Source organism: Balaenoptera musculus, chromosome 5, assembly GCF_009873245.2.
Source record: "Balaenoptera musculus isolate JJ_BM4_2016_0621 chromosome 5, mBalMus1.pri.v3, whole genome shotgun sequence".
In the NCBI taxonomy this organism is placed as follows: domain Eukaryota; kingdom Metazoa; phylum Chordata; class Mammalia; order Artiodactyla; family Balaenopteridae; genus Balaenoptera; species Balaenoptera musculus.
This window is the reverse complement of record NC_045789.1, coordinates 15,912,770-15,935,242: the sequence shown is the minus strand read 5'-3', so window position 1 is coordinate 15,935,242 and position 22,473 is coordinate 15,912,770. Positions and strand designations below refer to the sequence as shown.

The 22,473-nt window shown below is 36.1% G+C and overlaps 1 protein-coding gene and 1 pseudogene across 3 annotated transcripts in view; one reads left to right on the top strand and one right to left on the bottom strand.

Moving 5' to 3' along the window:
* UNC5C (unc-5 netrin receptor C) overlaps positions 1–22,473 on the top strand; it is a 393,937-nt gene that overhangs the window by 79,640 nt on the left and 291,824 nt on the right. The gene's annotated exons all lie outside the window — the stretch shown is intronic.
* LOC118895995 lies at positions 19,111–19,682 on the bottom strand (annotated as a pseudogene).

Genomic DNA, 22,473 nt, shown 5'->3' with positions numbered 1-22,473 from the left:
AGGTTGTAACTGGATCCTGCAGGCTGGTTTCCCCTCCAATCACTGACTTTATTCATCCGCCCTTTCTTTCGCCCTCTATGTGACTGGAAGCCTGGTTTTTCTCCAGCGTGAAAGCCCAGGGTTTAGCCGGTGGGGAGACACAGCGTGTTGGAGGGTGACAGCTGGGGGACTACCTGCCCCACCAGAAACAGATCAAATGATCACTGGAGACTTTTCCAGGTTTCGCAGACAGATCAAAGACACTGCCACCCTCTAAGATGTGAAGACTAGCAGAGCAAGTCCTTCACCCCTCAAGGCCTTCACCCCTTTGTGACCCCTAAATGTTCACCAACTGTGTGTTATTTCACGTTCAAGTGCCTGAATGCATGTGGTGACTTCGTGGTATGCGATTTGACTCTCCACCTTAATCGAGTAATCTGGAGAATCAAAGAGCACACTTACATATACATGGAAATTTCTTGAATACACTTATCAACGAGAGAGAAAGGCCATTCGTTAATTATCTGAGTACATTGGAAGAAAATCATCTGCATGAGTTGTTTTCAAATTTGTCACCTAAACCCAGGATGCTTGCTAGTAATCACTGTATTTTTTCGGAAAGGTCTAAAACATCACAGACTTAATTCTTACTCATTTTATCCAGAAAGCTTTATCTGACTTTCCCTTAAGACAGTTACCTCCTGTGTGTTTCCATATTACAAGAACTTACCCTTGAACTAGGAATTTCTCCTGAGGATTTCATTCTTATATTCAAGGCTAACTTGACTATATTCTCCACTAGAATGCTTTTAGGCTGATAAGGGCCTTTATGGGCAGGGAAGGGGTCTTGTTTATGATTTTATCCCTAATGCCTAATATAGTACCAAGAACATATTTATCACTCAGTAAATATTTCTTGAATTTATAAGTAAATCCATAGTGTACATTAGGCCATTACCCTGTGACTGGTTTGAGTGTTTTATTTTTTGTTGTCTAAATTTATAATTATTTACTGTGTATCCACTTAGGTATAATCTGTTTACTCATGCATATGTCAAAGAGAAGGTATTTATACAGAGACAGGGAGGGAAAGTGAGCAAGTATTGAGGAAATATTTTACCCATTCAATAGCAGTTTAAAAGCAGCATTAACTGTTTTTGAATGTGGTTATATTTTATGGTACTACAGCATATCATCTTCTTTCTATTCCCTCACCTAAAACACCCCAAGGCTCTATCAAGTTGATTGAGGGAAGAATTGTGGGAATCAGTAAACAAATAAAAAGTCAATAAGTAATTCCAAGTGCCAATCACGTAACCACAAGATAAAAATGAGAAACTCAAAAGGGATAGAGAAATGTTTCCTCTTATTTGGCCAAATTCCCACACATGAAGGAATATCTTAGGTGAGGGAGCAGCCTGATTTTGGCAGCAGCATTACAGGCACCATCAGTATCATCACATGCATCAACCCTGACGGACTTCCTCCTGTGTGGCAGGCACTGGGACCCACAGAGGATTAAGAAGAACACTTGGTTTGAGCTGTGCAACTGCAAGCTGAAGGTGACTTGCCCAACGAAAGACCCAGTGTTTTCGCTGGTGTATTTTTTTTACTAGAAAAAGACTAAGGAAACAACTTAACTGACTAGAAAATAATGAGAATGTATTGTTTTCATACTACCATTAATCCCATTTTATCGCCTTGAGATATTTCTAAGGTAAAACTGAAATTTTATTTAGATTAATGCGAATACTTGATTCTCTCTCTTCTGGATGTTAATTGTATTTTGAATGAGCCAACAATAATTTATAATTTTACTTAGGAAAATATTGCCATATCGACATTTGTTTGTAATGTGTTCATGATACAGTATTTTAATCACAAAGAGAGCAAAAGTTTCTTTCTCTGATTTCTCTCTTCTGACATCTATTCAACTAATTTCTGCCTCTGCTCCAAATTAGAAAAGGACTGTGTCACATCTTAACTTCACGGGAAGATCAGTCTAATAATATGTGAGGTATTATAAATTTCATGCCTTACATTGTCCTTGGAGGAAGAGATATTTTGCTTTAAGAAGTCTTCTCTTCAAGTCTTTCTGAAAAAATAAACAGAGGACCTGTTTATATCATCAGAGTACTTAACAAAGTAAAATAGTTGTCACTGTCAATAATTTAAAATTAATCCTTACAAATATTTTCTATGATAATAAAATGTGACTTTTCAGAATGTAATATGCCGAAATATCAAAAAATATCTGAAATATTTTAAACTATCTGCTGTGCCTGTGTAGAAAATATTACTCTGTTTATAATTTTTGTACATAATAAGAATCTTTTGTCTACATGTGGTAGATAGAATTCTAAGATGGCCTACAAGATTACTTCCCTCTGGTATATACACCCTTGTAGAATCCTCTCCCATTGAGTGTGGGTGGACCCGTGAAAATGATGGGATGTCCCTTCCATGATTATGTTACATTATTTGGCAAAAGAGATTTTGTAGCTGTAATTAAGATCCATAAACAGTTGGCATTGACTTAGACAAAAGAGAAACAAGCAGATTGCTAACTGTCTTGGTTATTCTACAAAGAAAACATTATTATAATATTATTTAAATTAATATATAAAATATATTTATGTTTATAAATTATATTTATATATTATATATAAATGTATAATAGTATAACATATAAAATAATTATAATATTTTAAATTTAATATTTACATATGCATAAGTATAAATGGATAGAACTCTTCAAAAAGCAAGTTTATTTCAAGGAAATATGAAAAACACACTTTATCCTTAATCGCCCCCAAAAAGTTTGAGTTTTGATACCATCCATCCAGACAGTTTCAGAAGCAGGCTTATAAGATGTGCTTACCGACAGCCAGCCCTCATGGGGGGGGGCTCTCTGGTCACTTGTTATTCTTACCTTTTTTTTAAAATGCAGATTTCTTGTATTTGATCCAAAGAAAAATTCATTTTCACAAGAAAGAAATGGAATCTGAATCTAGTACCTGTCAGTAGATTTTGACTCATTGGCTATTATGAAAAAATAACTTCAGTCACTGTTTAAAATAATTGGTAAAGTGCTTAACGTTATATGAATTATAGTTCATACAAATTCTTAATCCATGAGTGAGTAATTATGGTACTTATGTAGAAAATTATTGAAAATACTTAGATATTTATAAGATTGCTAGTTGCTCACAGAGTTGAGAACAACATCGTTACCAGTTCACCACACTGTACTGCAATAAATGGTATCACAGTAAATGATTGCTGTTCTGCATGAAGAGTCTTCTGGGGGAATTCTTTTAGACTATCCTGGGGTCACATGATCCACCACCATTGCAACGTGATGTGAGTTAATGCCACATTCAAGACCCTTCATTTATTTCCAAAGGAATTGGAGCCCACATTAACTACTCTGCCTCTAATTCTGTTATCCTTGATAAAACTGTGGGCAGAGACATTCACAAGGTTGTAAGAATGTTTATAACTTATAAAGAAGTATATCAAATCCATTGTAGTATTGAACTGGGTTGTAATTATAGTCTATTTGTATATATTTATTGTATTTTGTCCATTTACAATGTGACTTATGGGTCTGATATATTCTCAATCAATAATATGTGCATAATCATTATTGAACCAAAACAGACAATGGCAGGTCTGGAGCCAGTATAGTCTGATACCCTGATGGGCCTTTAGGGACTTTTAATACACTTATTAGTGGAATGATACAGTGTCAATCTACTGAATGACTTTGTGATTTTGATGTTGTTTTAATCTTCAGGTACACACCAAAGTCAGTTCTTAGGAACATAAAGTAACTATTACAATGCCATATGAAAGGAATTAAATTGAATTCCAGGTGTATTTCACTATACTAAATATAGGAAGGGATTAGGGATTTGAAGGGAAATTCAAGAGTTGGAAGGAACAGGAAAAACACTGCACCATTGTAGTACTTTTGCCTCTAATGGAAGATAATTTTCAAATGGAACACAGGGTTCCTTTTAACTGTAATTTTTTCTTAAAATGGATGTAGTGAGTAACTAACCCAGGAAAATTCCTAAGTGGTTAGCTGGGCTTAAATGAGAAGGTGCTAGGAATGTCCACATTACTTTTCTGGAATTATATAAGAGAAGTTGGAAATCTTTTTACAGCAAGCCAAAGGAAATTGTAATTTTAGAGTTCATTCATTCATTGATTTATATATTAATGAATAAAAGATTGGAGTAAAAGACAAACTGATGGTTATAAATTCCTGCCATACAATTTAAATTTGGGGGCCACTGTGAACTTCAGTGTTCTATTAAATAATAGAAATAATAGTAGTCACTCATTCAATCATTATGAGGATTAAAGGAGTTAACATGTAAAGCTGGAGTAGGTACTCAATAAAATTAAATCATTGTTATTTATTTAAACCAAATCTTTTGTGAGTACTAATTACCTGTCTGACAGAGAAGATCTATTTTTGTAATCAACCTACTCTGAAAAAATAACGGTAATTTTGAAAGGCTTTAGAAGAGATCTCATTGAAGTCCTTTCCTTCTTCAATTAGCTCTGGTAGGAGGCTATATATTTTGAGGTTGAGAAGGAAAAAAGGAGAGACGAGTTTTAATAACTTTAGGGAAAAAAAAGGAAGAAATGGAAAAAGCAAATTAAAGCTATGTGTTAGCTTTTGTGGAAAGAAAAACAGGTATGTAAGGAAAACGGCAGAAAATTCTATTCTCTTGTTTGTTTTCCACCTGACTGAAAAATCATTCAGCAAAAATGCTGTTGGTAGAAAGATGTGGTATAGACATTCTCTAAGCCATCTTTTTTTTTTTTGAAACATCTTTATAGGAGTATAATTGCTTTACAGTGGTGTGTTAGTCTCTGCTGTATAACAAAGTGAATCAGCTATACCTATACATATATCCCCATATCTCCTCCCTCTTGCATCTCCCTCCCACCCTCCCTATCCTACCCCTCTAGGTGGACACAAAGCACCGAGCTGATCTCCCTGTGCTATGCGGATGCTTCCCACTAGCTATCTATTTTACATTTGGTAGTGTATATATGTCCATGCCACTCTCTCACTTCGTCCCAGCTCACGCTTCCCCATCCCCGTGTCCTCAAGTCCATTCTCTACATCTGCGTCTTTATTCCTGTCCTGCCCCTAGGTTCTTCAGAACCATATATTTTTTTTTTAGATTCCATATATATGTGTTAGCATATGGTATTTGTTTTTCTCTATCTGAGTTCACTCCGTATGACAGTCTCTAGGTCCATCCACCTCACTACAAATAACTCATTTCATTTCTTTTTATGGCTGAGTAATATTCCATTGTATATATGTGCCACAACTTCTTTATCCATTCATCTGTTGATAGACACTTAGATTGCTTCCATGTCCTGGCTGTTGTAAATAGAGCTGCAATGAACATTGTGGTAAATGACTCTTTTTGAATTATGGTTTTCTCAGGGTATATGCCCAGTAGTGGGATTGCTGGGTTGTACGGTAGTTCTGTTTTCTAAACCATCTTTTTTATCTCAGTGATCCCTATTTCATGGCCAACACAGAGGTAAAAATGTAATATTTAATGCAACAAATACTATTTAAATATTGTTGTAATATTTAAATATTTAATTTTATGGGGCAGGCTCTCTTGCTCCTACCCTAGTTTCCATTTTTGGTAATTTGAAACTCCTAAACCCCTAAAAAAAAATCCCAGCCCTAGATTAATAATGTGTAGTTTGGAGCCTCATTTCTTTGTAAAATACATTGAAACAATGTAATAAAAAATTATAAATGAGAGGATAACATATACACATACACAGCCCACACGTTTAGGCAGAAACAGAAATATAAAGGAAAAGTAGGTGAAAACACAAAAGTATCTCCACAATAAGTAAATATTCTTAGTCATGAGATGCCATATCATATATTACATGCTGTTCACTTTTTCTCTTATTCCTTATGAAACAAACAAACTGATCTTAGACTGGAAATTTTGAACTCACTTCTAAGGATTGATTCTCCTAGTTTAGCACCACAAAGAAAGCTGTTCACACTTCTGAGTTGTGTAGGACAGAACTCTGGGAATGGGCTAGCAGGGTTCTTGGCCCAGAGTCTTCTCAGGCAGAAATCAAGGTGTCAGCCTGGCCTGTGCTGCAATGCCTTCTAGGGTATAAGTCCTTGACCAGGGTCTTTGTTTGTTGGCAGAATTCAGTTCCTGTGGTTGTTAGACTGATGTCTCTGTTTTCTTGCTGACTGTTAGTTCTTAAAAAGTGAATCTCTCTCTCTCTCTCTCTCTCTCTCTCTTTCTCTTTCTCTCTGTCCCCTCTCACTCACTGTCAGTGTCAATCTCTCTCCAATACGACTGAGATTCAGAATTAAATAGATAAAAATTTCAGTTTGACCCTAGTACCGCAGTTGCTGAAATATTAACATTAAATGTGTAAATAGGAAATGTGAGTGCAGACCAGAAGCCTTTAAGCTGTGTGCTCTTGTCTGGTTGGTTCCTTGGAGTTCCCTTCCCAGACAAATGAAAAGTGACAAAGATGGTAAGAGTATTTGATATGGTCACCTCAGTTCTTTGACAGCACAATTTGGCAAATGGATAAAGAGGACAAGGCAAGTCACTCTTTTCATGTTTGTTTATTTCAAGAAACAAATTTCTTAAAAGAGTGTCTCACAAAGTGATGTTCTATATGGAAAATGGTTCCCTTCTGTACTTTAAAAAACATATTTGTTTACAATCAGTGAAATAACAGGTGTGAAAAAAGGAAATAACAAAAAATAAGTGCATTCCTAATGTTTCTGAATTCAAGTTGAATGAACTCAAAAAACAGTATTGAATAGTGTGACATAGATTATTTTTTAAATGTGTGCATAAACATGTAAGTGAAGACATTTTAAATTATGTCAACTGATTTGTAATTCATTCAGGAGTATCTATTAAGTATGTTAAAATGCACAGTATTTTCTGGGAACATTGAAGTTAGAGATGCTTGTGTCACTCTAATTAAATTTCTTTGGTTTTAAGTACTTATGGACTTAGAAAATACTCTCATTTGCTTTTAATTTTCTAAACAATTTCATGTTTATATAGGAAATATAATTTTAATAGTATTTTTTTAATCTTGTCAATTAATTTGTTATGCCTATTAAATATGTAATTATATTTTTAAAAGAAAACCTTTCTGCTTATATCTAGGTACATAACTTTACCTTCTTCAACTTACCTGAAATTTCCAATGTCCAAATTTTGGATAAGTCCTTGAATATTTGTAATCTTCTTTATATGCCTTGCCTCCAATAATTTTTTTTAATCAGAAAATACCTGTTATCTGAAGATCAAGTCTAAAAAAGCCATTCGCTTCATTTTCAGGATTTATATTGAACATCAGAACCAAATTACTATCTTGCATCCAAAAATTAAGAAATTTCTAATGACACAGTCAGTGAAAATGTATAGACTTATGACAGTTGAGTTTGCCAAAGCAAATTAGTCTATTTCTAGTATTGCTGTGGTTGAGTTCCTTCAACTCAGTGAGTTCTCTACGCCTACAGCTGACTTTCCTGCAGTCCTGTCATGCTATTTGTGCACAGTCCTCATACCTGTGGAATTTAAATGTGAAATTAACTTAGCCTGTAATTTTATTTTACTTGAGCAGATTTTCTTTTCTTGATTTTGTGATTTTAACCTCTCTTGGATAGTTGGTGGTCTGCTCCATTTGTGAATATTATACTCTGAATTAATGTTTGCCTTATTATAATCGTGACCATCATATAGAGAGCAATTAAAATTGGGAGGAAGAGATACCTCTACCCAAGGGGAGGCTGTATGTTGTTAACCTGGGACAAAGCCCCTAACTGTCACCCACAAGCCTCGAGGGGCAGCAGTCATTATCTTAGCAAATAAATTAGCATCTAGGGCCTGGCTCTCACACTTGTGGTTTCAGACACCGGTGGATTCAGTCCTCTCTCGTGGGTATACTAAGGTATCAAACCAAAATTCCAATTTAAAATGGAAAACATAACCATTCTATGGAGTGGAATACTCCCATGGGCCATGGTGGTGCATTCTCTCCCCATAGTCTAGACACATGGGAAGTCAAATGAATGCTAAGTTATTCATATCTAATAAGAACTAATATCTCAAGGACAAGATTATCAAGGTCTGTATGACAAAAGCATTTTGTCTCTGGAGGCAAATGTGCGTGGAAAAATAAGTAATAAATGTTGCTTGGAATCAGAGCAAGGAGAATTAGGTAAATCATATGGCTCTGGGCCATTGCACAGAGCTACCAAATGCAGTAGAGAAGGTTTTGCTAGTGGAAAGGGAACAATACAAGCCCCTCATCTATCTCCAGTTTAGACATGACTTTGCCAATGGGAAGAAATTCATGAAGTTTATTGCCCAAAGCTCATACTCTCCTGAACAAAGTTTGGAAGATACTTTGAGTACTGACCTCTGTGACTCCTCTTTTAATATGATCTTATGGATGATTAATGGTCCTCTGCCTTCTCCAGGGATTGAGACACTATTTTTAATACGTGTATACATTTTGCATAGCCCTTTCTTGTTCCATTATGTTTCCATTTTATAGTTTAACATTAAGAGGACAATATTTTATTGCTCTTTTCAGCTTTGGGGGAATATGTCATTCTGGTCTGCAAATATTGACAAGTATATATTTCTTAATGTCCTTTCCATACACTTAATTGTAAAATGAGAAATGTTCAGCAGATATTTGGGTACTGATATATTCAAATCATTAGAAAATGAGTTTTACAGATACAGAAAATGTATGTATATATATGTAAAAAAATATATGTATATGTTATTAACCACAACTGCAACCAGAACATGAATTAATTCTAAATCCCATTCTATGTTCAAGAGCACCTAGTAGATATTTTCTGCTGGGTTAAGAAGTGAATCAGCTATATCTGCAGCTAATTATATATTACTTCTAATTCTGCTCTTCCTCAGTATACCGTTTCCCCTCCTCCACAAATCCCAGTTGCTTGTTTTCTTGCAAAGCTGCCAAGAAACTGTGAACAAATTTAACGTCTGAATAACTGCTTGCTCTCTCAATGACCTTGAAAAATTACTTGCGTCATTAAAAATTCATAGAAATGAATTTTTTTGAGAAGACTGACATATGTAATCATAGTACCTCCTGTTATGCTACTGTACTATTACAGTCTTATGAACTTTAAAAATTATCTCAAAGACATTAACTTTGCTCTAGTTTCCCAATTATATCAAAAGTTTCTGATTTTTTTCAAAGAGAATAGCACTATTTTCTGATAGAGAGTAAGAAAGGTAAAACATAAGACTGATTGATTCTATAAATTTTTGTGGTATTTCACAATGACTGTTTCAAACAGTGACACAAAATTTCAAGTGAAGTATTTCGATCGTTTTTTTCATTGAGGTGAGGCTCACATAGCATACAATTAACCATTTTAAACTGTACAATTCAGTGGCACTTAGTGCATTCACAGTGTGTCTCTCTAGTTTCAGAACTTTTTCATCCCTCTAGAAGAAGGCTTTGTAATCACTCTCCAGGCCTCTCTCCTCCCTTCCCTTGGCAACCACTAACATGTTCCCTTTCTCTATGGATTTACCTATTCTGGATTTCAATGGTTCTAATTGTAAATATGTATAAATTTTAAAATCTGTTTACGCATTGATTTTATTCCCCATTTTTCTTGAGGAAAGAGATAGGGAGGAAAAGGATATAAAATCCTAAGAATAAGTTATGAAAAATCTGACAAGATGGTAAAATGTCATCAGAAGAAACCTTCTGATACCCCTTCCAGAGCGGGTACCACACTGTATTGTAATCATCTCCTTACTTGTCTGTTTCTCTTCTAGACTGAAATCACTGAACTTTTTTCACTTTGGCCCTAGTGATTGGCGCTGTGCTTTCATACATTTGAATGCTCGCTGTTTGCTGAAGGGGATGGGAGGTGTGAAGAGAAGAGGTAGAGCTCGTTGATAATATTTTGCACTAAGTTAATAAGTAAATAATCATACTGGATCTCTCTTCTTTTCTTTTTTCTTTTCTTCTCTTTCCTTTCTTTTCCTTTCCTTTCCTTTCCTTTTTTTCTTTCTTCATTTCTTTCTCTCCCTTGCGTGTGCGTGTGTGTGTGTGTGGTTTTGTTTTTGAGGTCTGGTTTTCCAGAAGTTACTTTGAAGAATATAGACTTGGTTCCAAAATGTATTTATAGAATTAAAATTGGCCTTACCTTCATTTATCCAACATTTAGCTTTATTGGCGTACCGGCAGTAATTATGATCATGTATATTACTGTCTAATATGTGACAGAGCATCAATTATCTGGGCAATGCAGTCTGATTTTGTTCTGTCTCTTTTCTTTCTTTAGGCGTTGTGTCCTCTTGGTACAGCCTTTGTCTTCCAACTCCAGCCCCATCCCCTTGCCCAAAGCATTAATACTCAGTCTGGTGGGATCAGTCACTGAACACTACGCACTACATTGAAAGACACATAGTTAGAATAGTGCCTATGAAAAAGGGAGAAAAACTAGATCTAAATCACTTCCTTCTGTATACTTTCCCTAAAATATGATTTTTATTTTGCATGGGATAGTGGGAAACGCAATCATTTAAAAACCCAGTGTCAATCCCTTTCAGTTTCCTGCAAGGCAAGCTCTCTCTGGGTAGACAAATTGCCAACCATGGAGAACCGTGGATATCATTTCAGCAGTGGCTAAGATGAGCATTTTCCTTTACCTTACCTTATTTTTCACTTCATGTTTGAGGATAGTTCCGCTAATGCTGGCAGCTCTGTTTGTTGTGTCTGAAAAAAGTCGGTGGGATATAATAGCCTTTTCCATAATTCTTTAAACATCAGTGTCTATGAGCCCTCATTCTGTGTTGGTTTAGACAGACGGCTCCTTCACAGGTGGGGCGTTAGGAGTGTATTTTAATCTTCCATTTCCAAGGTTCTGTGAAGATATATCTGATTTATGGGCAAGGATAGGTCGTTGTTGATTTCACTGAATTCCTAAGGAAATTGTTTTCTGCTCATTTTGTCTTTCCTCTGGGTAACACATCACATTATCGTGTTTGGGGGTGTCTGCTTCTTGCTGCTCAGCACCATTAACATACATCTGGGCCACCCTTTGTGTGGAACTGTCCCCTGGTGAAACCCTCAGCGGTCTGGGATAGAGAAAGACTGCAATTTACAGAGTCCATTATCACCTCTGGACGTGTAGAATGATAATGGAAGTGACAGAGGTGCAGCTGAAAATTGGCTCTTAATATTTTATGTGCTCAAGCAAAGGATTAGAAATCTCATGCTGCTCTTTAGGGAAAATGAAGTATGTGGGATTTTTTTTTTCTATTAGAAAGTTATATGCAAAAGGTTGACTGCAGGGTTTCAAAGAAAGTATTACAGCACATTCATTTTGTGTTAACCAATACTTCTCACTGGAGGTTTAGAGAGAAAAAAAAAAAAAAGAAAAAACTTCTGCATGAAACATTAAAATATGGGAACAAAGTATATCCAACATTGAAGCAAAGTTTTAGAACTGACAATTCTAAAATAATGCACCATATACATTACCACCTTGTTTTAACTACTGTGTTATATCTAAAACATCACAAATATTTGCCTGAAAAGATTATCTTCAAATTTGGGGGTTTTGTTTTTCATTTTTCCCCCAACATATATTTCTTCTGACTTACAACTTAGGATAAAATTGCAAGTGCAATCATTGCCACATTGATTTTGAAAACAGAAATTCTATCAGAATTTTTAAGTGTTTAGGACATATAAGATAGAAAATACAGTTTCTGAAACAGTCATATTAATAATTTAACATTTATCTTAGTATATTACAGTGCTTATAATAGCACTGAAGAGATGCTTGTTGAAATAATTCTTTCTTGAAAAATGTAGTTTCTGACCTGACTAAGATGAGACACAATACAGTGCCCTTTTCATAAGTGTTTTATTACTTGTCACCCATCTTATTTCAGACAAAACAAAAGTAGCAAGGTAATAGATTTTCTTAATAATAAAAGACTAAATATTATTGAAATTTAGCAAATGTTAAGTCCTGTCTGTATTTCCTTGATGGATATTTATGATATCAAGGATTTCTAAGTTGTCTACCAGTAGACTGTACATTAGTGACATTACTATATCACTATTACCTGATGATTAATATGTGTAGATTTTACATTTTGAGGCACTTGGAGATGATGGAATAAGCCTGGTGGGGTTTTTCTTCAGTTGCTTTTCAGAAATGACAGCCTACTTTCTCTTGTATGTTTCTGTCAATGATTCTTTTCTGGATGTGAAGATCAGTTTACTCAACTGTGAGTAGGAAAAGTTTCAAGTTGCTATGGTGGATTCCAAGCCTCATTTAAATCAGCAATGCCTGCCTTTTGAATAAGGTCTCTGTAGATCAGTTTATTTAGATGTGTCATTTGATTTAGTTGCCACTGACAGGATCAACGTAACAAGACTCCAGACTGAGACTTAAGGAGAATTCTAAATACTACAAACACCCTGTCAGTGATGGTCAACGAACTACTTGGATTATAAATTTCTCATATTTTCGACACAAATGAAGTCTTTATATTGTATGGAATCATTATTAGTTAATATCATTAAGTTTTATCACTACAAAGTTATTGAGCTTTATATGCCAAGCAAAATTTTAGGCACTTTTATATATATTCTCTATATGACATTAGTCTTTTAGGGCTTCCAAGTTAATGAGGGAAAAGATGGTTACCTTGGGCACTGTTAGCCTGAGAGCTAATCCAGTTCCTGGAAATTAATAAAAACTCAACAAATATTTGTTGAATGAGAAAAAGCATTACTTTATTTAATTCTAGACATGATAACAGGATAACTATGTAAACTTTTTTTTTTTAATTAACTAATTTATTTATTTATTTATGGCTGTGTTGGGTCTTCGTTTCTGTGCGAGGGCTTTCTCCAGTTGCAGCGAGTGGGGGCCACTCTTCATCGCGGTCCGCGGGCCTCTCACTGTCGCGGCCTCTCTTGTTGCGGAGCACAGGCTCCAGACGCGCAGGCTCAGTAGTTGTGGCTCACGGGCCTAGTTGCTCCGCGGCATGTGGGATCTTCCCAGACCAGGGCTCGAACCCGTGTCGCCTGCATTGGCAGGCAGATTCTCAACCACTGTGCCACCAGGGAAGCCCCTGTAAACATTTTAAGGGGCAGTTTCATTAAAGATCTGGAGTTCTGGTATTGATGACAGGGCAGTGGTCCTCTCTTTGCTTTTGGGTACCTAGAATGTAAACAAATAGAATTCCAGAGATAAAAACTTCTTCAACAAACTGGGGCTTAGTTGGTTTGCTATTTAGCGGTGAGCCAGGTAGCAGTGGTCTTTCCTTTAGTTACCAGATACAGTTGTTCCCTCCGTGTCTTGCCAGGTCTAGAACGAAGTGTCAATATTTAAAGTGTCTTTTTTTCCTTTTTAAATAATTGAATCATACGATGAGAAAATATTCATCTCAAAAGAGTGTATCTGTTGCTGACAGCTTTTCTATGTAAAAATGTATTTCCCAGGTGTTATTACGTTACCATACCTCTGTGTTAAAAATCTGCAGGCATTATTGGTAGTTGTAATTTATCAAAGGAAAATATGTAGAAAATTCCATTACTTCACACTTTCTCACACTACTGAACATTATGAACACTTGTAACAGGTCTGCATCCATTGCCACCATTTTCTCTCAGCTCCACGCTGAGGTAGAGCTGCTTTGTGCACTGTACATCCGGTAAAACCAGGCCAGGAAAGCAGGATATGGAGACTTTTTTATAGTCTATCCGTAAATTGCTCCATTGTGTGCCATCATTAGAATTTATTTTATTTATATATGTATAATATATATGTAAGTTATAGTAGTTACATATGTAAATGTAATGTAAATGTAGAAATATGTAAATTATAGTCCACAGATGAGGGAAGTAAGGCCCAGCTAGTCTGTATGGTTTGCCCCTGATAACGAGATTTTCAAATGTTGCATGTGGGGCTAAAACCCTTGCTCCGAGTTCTTCCGCAGAAGCTATTGTACAGTGTCCAGAAATCTGGCTTAGGTGTCCTTTTTGAGTGAGAGAAGGTCTTGACCATAGGAGAAATCACACTCTAAACTGGACATTAGCTAAAAAAGTGTGAGCATGGAAGTGATTGTTTCCTCTACTGGCGAAGCCCTCCTTCTCACTTTCACCGATCGAAGCTGTATCCATCCTATAGGGCCAGCTCCCAAGCCCCTTCGTCCTGGAAGAAGAGCCTTTTTCCTGCAGATTCCTTTTCCTCTTTTATAATATTCTTCACAGGCTGCCTTGTGGTAACCCTTTTTGTTTTATATCATTGTGTCTCAATGAATCTACAGTTAGGCAGGCCTGAATTTTAATCTCAGATCTGCCACTTTAAATTTGCTGTGTGTCCCTGGGCAAGTTGCTAAATTTTCTAGTGTAACTTTCCTTGTTTATAAATTAGGTCACCTGCCTCACAGTCGAGTTTTCAAGCTTAAAACATGTAAATAGCTTTGCAAAATGTGTGACACAGAGTAAGTGCTCAATAAATAGTAGCTATTATTATTTTTGGCCTTTGTATCTCACTAGAGTTTAATTCAGATATTCATCTGTCTATGAATCTAACACACTACTTGGATATTGGCTTTTTTAAAGAATATCTATCTAATCTCCAACTATTCAGCTATTACTGGACAAACTAGATTCAGGTCTAAGCAAATGTTTCTAGATAAAATGTCATATTTTCAACATGCTATATAGGAACTCTTTTATCTTGATTCCATGGTTCAAGATACTATGAATGTATTTTAAAATAATTTTTATATAGAGTTAATTCTTGACTGGGGTCAGAGAAAGAGATGAGCATAGATAATGTTAAGCCCCACCCAGTCTACTGAACTGTGCATAGGGAATGAGAGAGAAAGGCAGCAAGGACCACCTGGTGAATGGATAGCCAAGATTCCGCAGTGGTGCCCGAGTCATACTCAGTCAAGAGACACATTTCATGCTCCACTATTTACAAACCAGAAAATGAACTGATTGATTTTTAAATTGTGGTATCATTCACATAGAGTCAAAGTCCCCCTTTTTAGCTTACAGTTCTGTGAGATTTGACAAACACATTCAGGTATGTAACCATCACAGCTGTGTAGCCAACACAATCAAGATGTACAGCACTTACCCGTGTCACCGAGTCTGGGAATAGGCAGCCTAAGTTTAATTATTGGGTCTGCCATTTTCAGGCTGCTGGTCATTGACCACTTCCCTCACATCCAAAATATGGCTTCATGTCCACTCTTTGCCAGTCCCTTTCCTTACTCCCAGCTTCTGGCAATGCTTGGCTGTTTCCTGTCCCTATAGTTTTGCCTTTACCAGAATGTCATATAAATATAATCATATAGCAGCTTCTTTCTCTCCTTTAGCATCATTATTTGATATTCACCCAAATTTTTGTGTAGGTCAGCAGTTAATTCCTTTCGTTCCTAAGTAGTGTTCCATTGTATGGATGTATCACGGTTTGTTTATCCACTCACCAGTTGAAGGTTGCCTACAGTTTTTAGTAATTATGAGTAAAAACACTGCAAGCATTTGTGGACAGGTTTTTTAAGTTTTCATTTCTCTTGGGTAAATACCTAGAAGTGGATTGCTGGGTCACATGGTAAGTGTTTTGGACTATTTCTTAGAGTGATTTTTTTAAAAAAATATAATGAAAGACATGGCATACTGATTTTTTAATTGAAAAATTATAGATTTACTCTGACTCATAATATTAAGCATCGTGTAAGATTTTCTTAAATAGTCATCATCTTGAGCATCGCTTATTGAGTATTGAGTAATTATTATATGTAAGAGTTTGTATTATGTGATCCTTCAGATCATCTCCATATAGAGTGCTAATTTTCCCTGATTCAGGCAACTATGGATTCTCATCTTGTGTTTTGTAGATTTTTTCCTTCTGTCTTTACAACTTGCTTTCAGTTTGCCCTCTGGCTACCTCTTACTGCACTCTGCCCTTCTTATTTACTATGTTTTATCTATTGCTTAATAGTAAATTAGACTAAATAACTTGTTAAATTATTGGTTACCTAAGAACAGATAAGCTGTGAACAAGGGCCTGTCTCTTTTAGTCACTCTTGAGAAGACATATGTCCTTCTTTCATTTTAAATACTTTTCATAAAATCTTCTTTTGTAAAAACCAACCTCTTCTTTGCAGGTTCTTTGTCATCTTCCAGAAACTTTATATTCTTGATAAGTAACTCCTGGTGGTTCTATCTTAATGATAACATAAATTCACATCCCAATTGTACCCTCTCTTCCACTCCAGCAGTGAATACCCATCCTGCCCAAGGTTACTTAAGACTTCCTTCCTTCCTCTTCTAGAATGTATCTGGATGACTCCATTGATCTTGATTTCTCTAACTCAGATTGTTTAGAAAACTCATCTACTGCTTTATTACAGAGTCTGTTTTATAATAATTTTAGGCTTATCTTAGCAACCAAATTGCCAAAAACTTTCACATTCTTCTCTGAAATGCTTCCCTTTGCGCTAGATATACCAACCAATTGTCAAACCAATAAATATTTATAGATATTATTATTGATTAGATAGTATAAAGCAACATTACTGAGAGCATTTTCTTACTGAATTTGCATACCTAATGTTCTGAGTCTATCACAGGGTGCTATTAAAAAACAAACCCTACATTCTGGCTGTTGCTGTCACAGGGTGATAAAAAAAGGCCCTATCTGATTCCAGATGGAATGCAACAGACACCTAAGCTGCATTCAGCTACACCCGCCTCCCTTTTTCACCATTACTCACCTAAAAGAAAAAAAAAAAAGAATCCATCCCTTTAACTAATGTGTCTAAGAAAAGAAAGAAGGGGGGACAGATGGAATTAAGGAGTAAAAAGTAAGAATGAAAATGATATATACTTATATGTAAGGAGGGAACAAATAAACCTTTCTTATTTAGTTTGCAAAGCATCCCCTGCAATTTGATACGTATTTGATATAAGAATTGTCTGTAAACTCTCTCCTTTGCAAAAATAGAAAAGCAAAAGGCAAATAATAATGAAATAAAGTTGAGTGAGGTGACAGCTTTGTCATTTTGTTAAATTGGATTTGCTCTCTACTTCCCTTCCGGAATGACCCAAGCACCCAAGGCTCGGCCTCCACCACTGTCAGTTTAGTTTCCTCCAACGTTATTAAACCCTGCCGTGAGAGTTCCATTATAATAATTCTACTAAGAGGAGCTATTTATATGCTTCTTGGTACATTTCTAAATATACTTGAAGACTGAGTCTAATATTTCAGTTAATTTTTTAATGGAAACAAAATCTTGGATTTGCACAATGGTGATGATCCCCCTAAAACACATAAATATCAGAGCTAGCCCAGAGGCACTGAGTACCAGTAGCCACTGGAAGAAAGAATTATTAATCCACTGCTCCAACCTGAGTACCATTCTCCTTAAACCTGTGGTACTTCTAATGTCCCCTTGGCTAATCGTACAGGTTCCTAAAGGACTTCACAAGGCAATCCATTCCTGCTACCTATTGTCAGAGAAGCAGGTATCCCAGCTTTATAAATGGGATTGCTGAGGCCCAAAGTTAACTTCCCAAGATCCTGTCGTGAATAAAGGAAGATGAGGTTAATGAGAAGCAGGTCTCCGTCTAACCAGTGCTGTTTTCACTGTAAAAACCCCTGTTAACAAGGGTAACCCCAATTCTGTTGCTTGTCGTCCGTTTTCAATATAATGTATAAAGAAATTTTTGTGCTCTCAAACTTTCAGTAGACTATCAGTATATATGGAGATGTACTATTTTAATAGCCATCGCCATGACAAAAGACTAAGGAATTCATTCTGCAGTATTTAAAAAGGGTGATGGAGTCTTTTTTTTTTTTAAGGTTATTTTTATTTACAAGTTTTGAAAAATGTACATTTTTTACATGGGTTACTCGTGCAAAGTTAGATTTAGAAGAGTGATAAATGCACAAAAGGTGGCAATGGAACGTCAGACAAAACATTTACAAGCCTTGTCCCACACTGCTACTTAAAGATACTGTCTATCTAAAAATATACATATCAAAAGAAAGATTGTAAGTATTGACTGTAAGGTTCTTATAGTACTGAAAGGGAGGAAGAAACTAAAGCATGCAGCATTAACTGAGGATTTGAGTGGAAAATAGTTTGCCACAGATATGTTCCCTTCCTTGGGTTAATTAAAACTCTAAAAAAAACAAGGAGGGATTATAAATTTGTTTATCTAAGGTAGCACTGCTCCTTTAAAAAAGATTAAAGGATCTCCAACCTTCCCTAGCTTAAAAACTAATGATTGTCTCCAGTCCTCTGTTCCCACACCTCTTTAAAAAGTGAAAATCCAGAAGACTTCAGTATTCTGAAACTTAGCTTGGATGTGTCCAGTGAATACCTTGCAAGGGGAGGATTTGTCAGTTATTACGATCGCTGCACTCCTTTGACTGAGTCCTTTAACATTCTCCTTCCTACCAGTAAAAAACAAAATTCATGTTGGTTAGATCTTAGTATCGTGGCCTTTTTAGCTTCCATTGCTCTTTTAAAATGGATGTTTATATGGATTTGTTTCCCTGTTTTCTATAGGCCGTATTCCAAAAATTCACTTCTAAATCCAACGCTAAGTGAAGGACCAGCCAGGGTAAAACGCTTCAGCAATCATTCTGTTAAAAATAACATTCCGGTCATCAAGCTATGCATAAGCACCACTTGTAAAACAATTCATTTGAAAAGCTTAGTGTAAAGTACAGTAACACAATACTGCCCTAAAACTGGAAATGAGATGCAACAGAAAAGGAATTAAGCATTAGTAATTTTTGCATGTAACCCAGGTACAGTACCTTTGATCTCATAGAGGGTGTTTTCTGATGTTTAAGGAGAGGGTAGAAGGGGTGGGAAGAGCTTGGTAAGGGAAGATGGAAACAGCACAACAGCTATTTTGCTTTTAATAAAGCAGATGTAATGACACTGAAGAATGGGAAGGTGATAAACACATCAGTATATATTTTTCTTATGACCAGCCTCTTCTCTTCCTACACCCGGGTCAACAGTCACACCAGCTCTGGTCTACTGTCGCGGAAACATGTTTTTCATACCCCTGCTTATTCTCCTGGTGCAGCTGAGCCGCCTGGCTCTTTGCTGGACTGTTGGGATTGGGTTCCTCCAGTAGAGACTGTATGGATGTTAAATGGAAGACACATCATAGGTTGGACTCCAGCGGTTCTGAAGTATGTCCAGACATACCCTACCATCTGCATAGACATTTGGATGAAACATCTTAGGGACAGATCTAACCGTAGGTGGCTTATTCGGAGATTCTTCAGTGAATTCTATTGTAATAATTCTATTATTATAATAATTCTATTGTAATATTGAATTCTATTGAGCCTTCAGGCTCAAAAATGACGGTGTTCCAAACCATGATGTTGTTCTCAGACGAAGCCCCGCTGACTCCGGCTGGAGGATACTCCTGTAACCTCTTGAAGCCCCTCATGAGGTGCCGCTGAGCCGGGGTGGACACGTCTCTAGCGGGGTCAGGGGTGGGGCATACACCGAGATCTGGGGTCCCCACGGGCGGTAAGGTGGCCGAAGGAGCTGAGGAGGAAGTGCCCAGAGGAACCGCACTGCCTCTCCAAACGGGTGATGGAGTCTTAATGGATTAATATAAGATTATATATGTAAAAAACATTCATGATTTAATTTAAAAATGTTCTAAACTTCGCTTGAGTTTATCTTTAGTGAAAAATATAGTATTTGTATCATACAGGAAGGAACAGTTCAAATCCTATTAGCATTTAGACTTAAAATTCAATAATCCCACAGAAACCCAAATAAAGAACGATATTTTAAAACAACAGCAAAATATATAGCCCAAATAAACTTTGCTATCCTCCCTTAAAATTGGTAAAATTCTATTCAGAAACATCAGTTTTCACACTGTAGTTCTGAAAAAGTATAAACTTAAAAGAATAAAATAACAAAAGGGAATATTGATAAAAACCAAATTTTCAGTAAGTTCCAAAAGGAGGAATTACTTATTAAATTCTCAAAGGTTGTAGATTCCACCGAGGCTGGCTAGGGGAAAGATGAGCAGCCAATTGCTTTGATTGTTCATATAGTACCTAAGTATATTTAGGTTAGCAGATAGCATTAGATCATTCACAGGAATCTCTTAAAAGTTAGTAAGGCTTAAGGAAAGAGTATTTCAAACACGAATTCATACTGCGAGTAGAAAAAAATAGGTAGCTTATTGCCCTTTAGTAACTTTTAATTACACTTGAAAAATAACAACAAAAACAAGCCAAGGCCTCTGAGCCGTCTGCAATCTTTCAGTGGCCTCTGCCTGACTGTGTCCTGTCTAATCTGGTCAGGACCATTCTCCTCTTGCTGTGTCACGCTGGCCTCCTGATGTCTCTTGGCCTGTCCAAGCTGGTTCCCAGTGCAAGCCTTCTGCGTTAGCTGTTCCCTCTCCTGGGGTATTCTCAGGGCAGAATGCTTCCTTATTCTCATCATCTCGTTCTTTCCTGACCAGCCCCACTAAAATATCACCAACTTCCGACTTGCTTTCTCTCCAATTAGCTTACTTCTTTATATGTTCCCTCCAACTAGAATGTAAACTCTCTGAGGGCAAGGACTGTCTTGTTCATCATTATGTCCCCTAACCCTAAGAAACACCTGCCTGGGTTATTAGTATGATAAATAGTACAGGAAGAAACTACACGTAGTATATATTTATATGAATATGTGCACGGGACTTCTATGAAAAAAGTAAAGGACACATCTACATATATTACTAATTATTTAGAATACATTGCTAATTATTCTTTGTAGGATAGCTATTATTTTACCTCACCAAAATTTTTCCAAGTACAAATGTTAGAGGCAGAAGAGAACATACATTGTTAAAAAATAGTAGGGACCTTCAAGACTTGGTAATTCGGTTTCTTTCTCTCCACCTCTGTTGTACGGTTAAGGTAAATGGGATCCAAAAAGGTGACAATAGTGCACTGAGTCACATGTTTGGTAAACTATACAGCCATTCTTCAAACTGGGCTTCTGAATGGAAGTCAGTTGAACATCCTTTCTGCTTATCCAGGCTGTCTTTCTTTCCTCTGTGCAGGATGAGCCATTGATCTACCTGCCTGGCATCTCTTGGTCTCGGTAGGTAGTTTCCTTTACTAGTTGGCTTCATGTAAGTGACTTATTCTGAAACAGTGCTTAAGAGTCCAGGCTTCAGAAACAGACTGTCTGGTTTGAATCCTGACTGTACTATTCACTAGATATAATATCCTAGTTAAGTACGTTACGTAACTGTGTTTCAGTTAATTCGCCCGTAAAACAGTGATAGCAGCACTTATTTTTTTCTCCGAGAATTAAATAAAACAATTTATGTAATTAAAACAGTTGTTTTATGTATTTTTTGTAAGGGCTTTAAAACATTTGTTTGTAGAGTTATTTTGGATAAATAAAAATTGAGTACTAACATATTAAACAAATAATACCTGGCGAAAGTAATTTAGAAATTTCTTTGTTAAATATTGATTTAAGAAAAAAGCACCCTGGACAGATTTTTTACCACGAACCAAGGAGTTCTCTTTCACCATTAATTAAATGTAAAACAATTTTAGTATTGTCTTTTGAAACATACAGTTTTAAATTTACTGCAAGGAAAGTAATAAATTCATTTGAAGTCCATTATGAATGATTTTTATATTATGTCTTGCATTAGCAGTGCCATTGCTTCTTTTCATTAAGCCAGGTAATGAGGAGATAGACATATTGGACTCTTCAGGAAATGGATGCAAACAAGAAGAAACAAGATGCAAAAATGGAAGTCTGCTGGCTTTAAGTGAAAGTTAGCCCCTTTGTATCCATTTTTGAACCAGTTTCTCAAGCACTCTTGCATTTAAGCAACCTCCATGAAGGAATGCTTTTGTGTCAAAAACTAAATTTAGATATCAGGAATTCTAAATTCTAATGTTATACGAAGTCTATTTCCAATGGCCTGATAAGTTTTTTTTTTTGTTCCTCTTCTTTTTAAGATCAGTTGAGTATGGCTTAAGTTTAATATTTGTGAAGTCCTTTTATATTCTTCAAATGAGTGACCCTATATAAATGCAAGATATCATTGCTAATTCTCAGGAGTGTTATAAAAATTACCTAATGTTTGTAAAATACATTGAAGATGAAAATTGAGATATAAGCACTAGATGTAAGTTTTACTTATTAAAGAAAACCATGTTAGAGCTAAGTTTGCTGATGAACACTTTTTAAATTTCATTTCCCTGAACTCCTTTCAAAAGTTCACTGAGGCACGCATGCCATGCTATTCAAGCACTTCAGGAATCTTTCCCTTCTTTTTTTTTTCCCCCTTTTTTTGTTTTGTTTGTTTGTTTTGTTTTCTTTA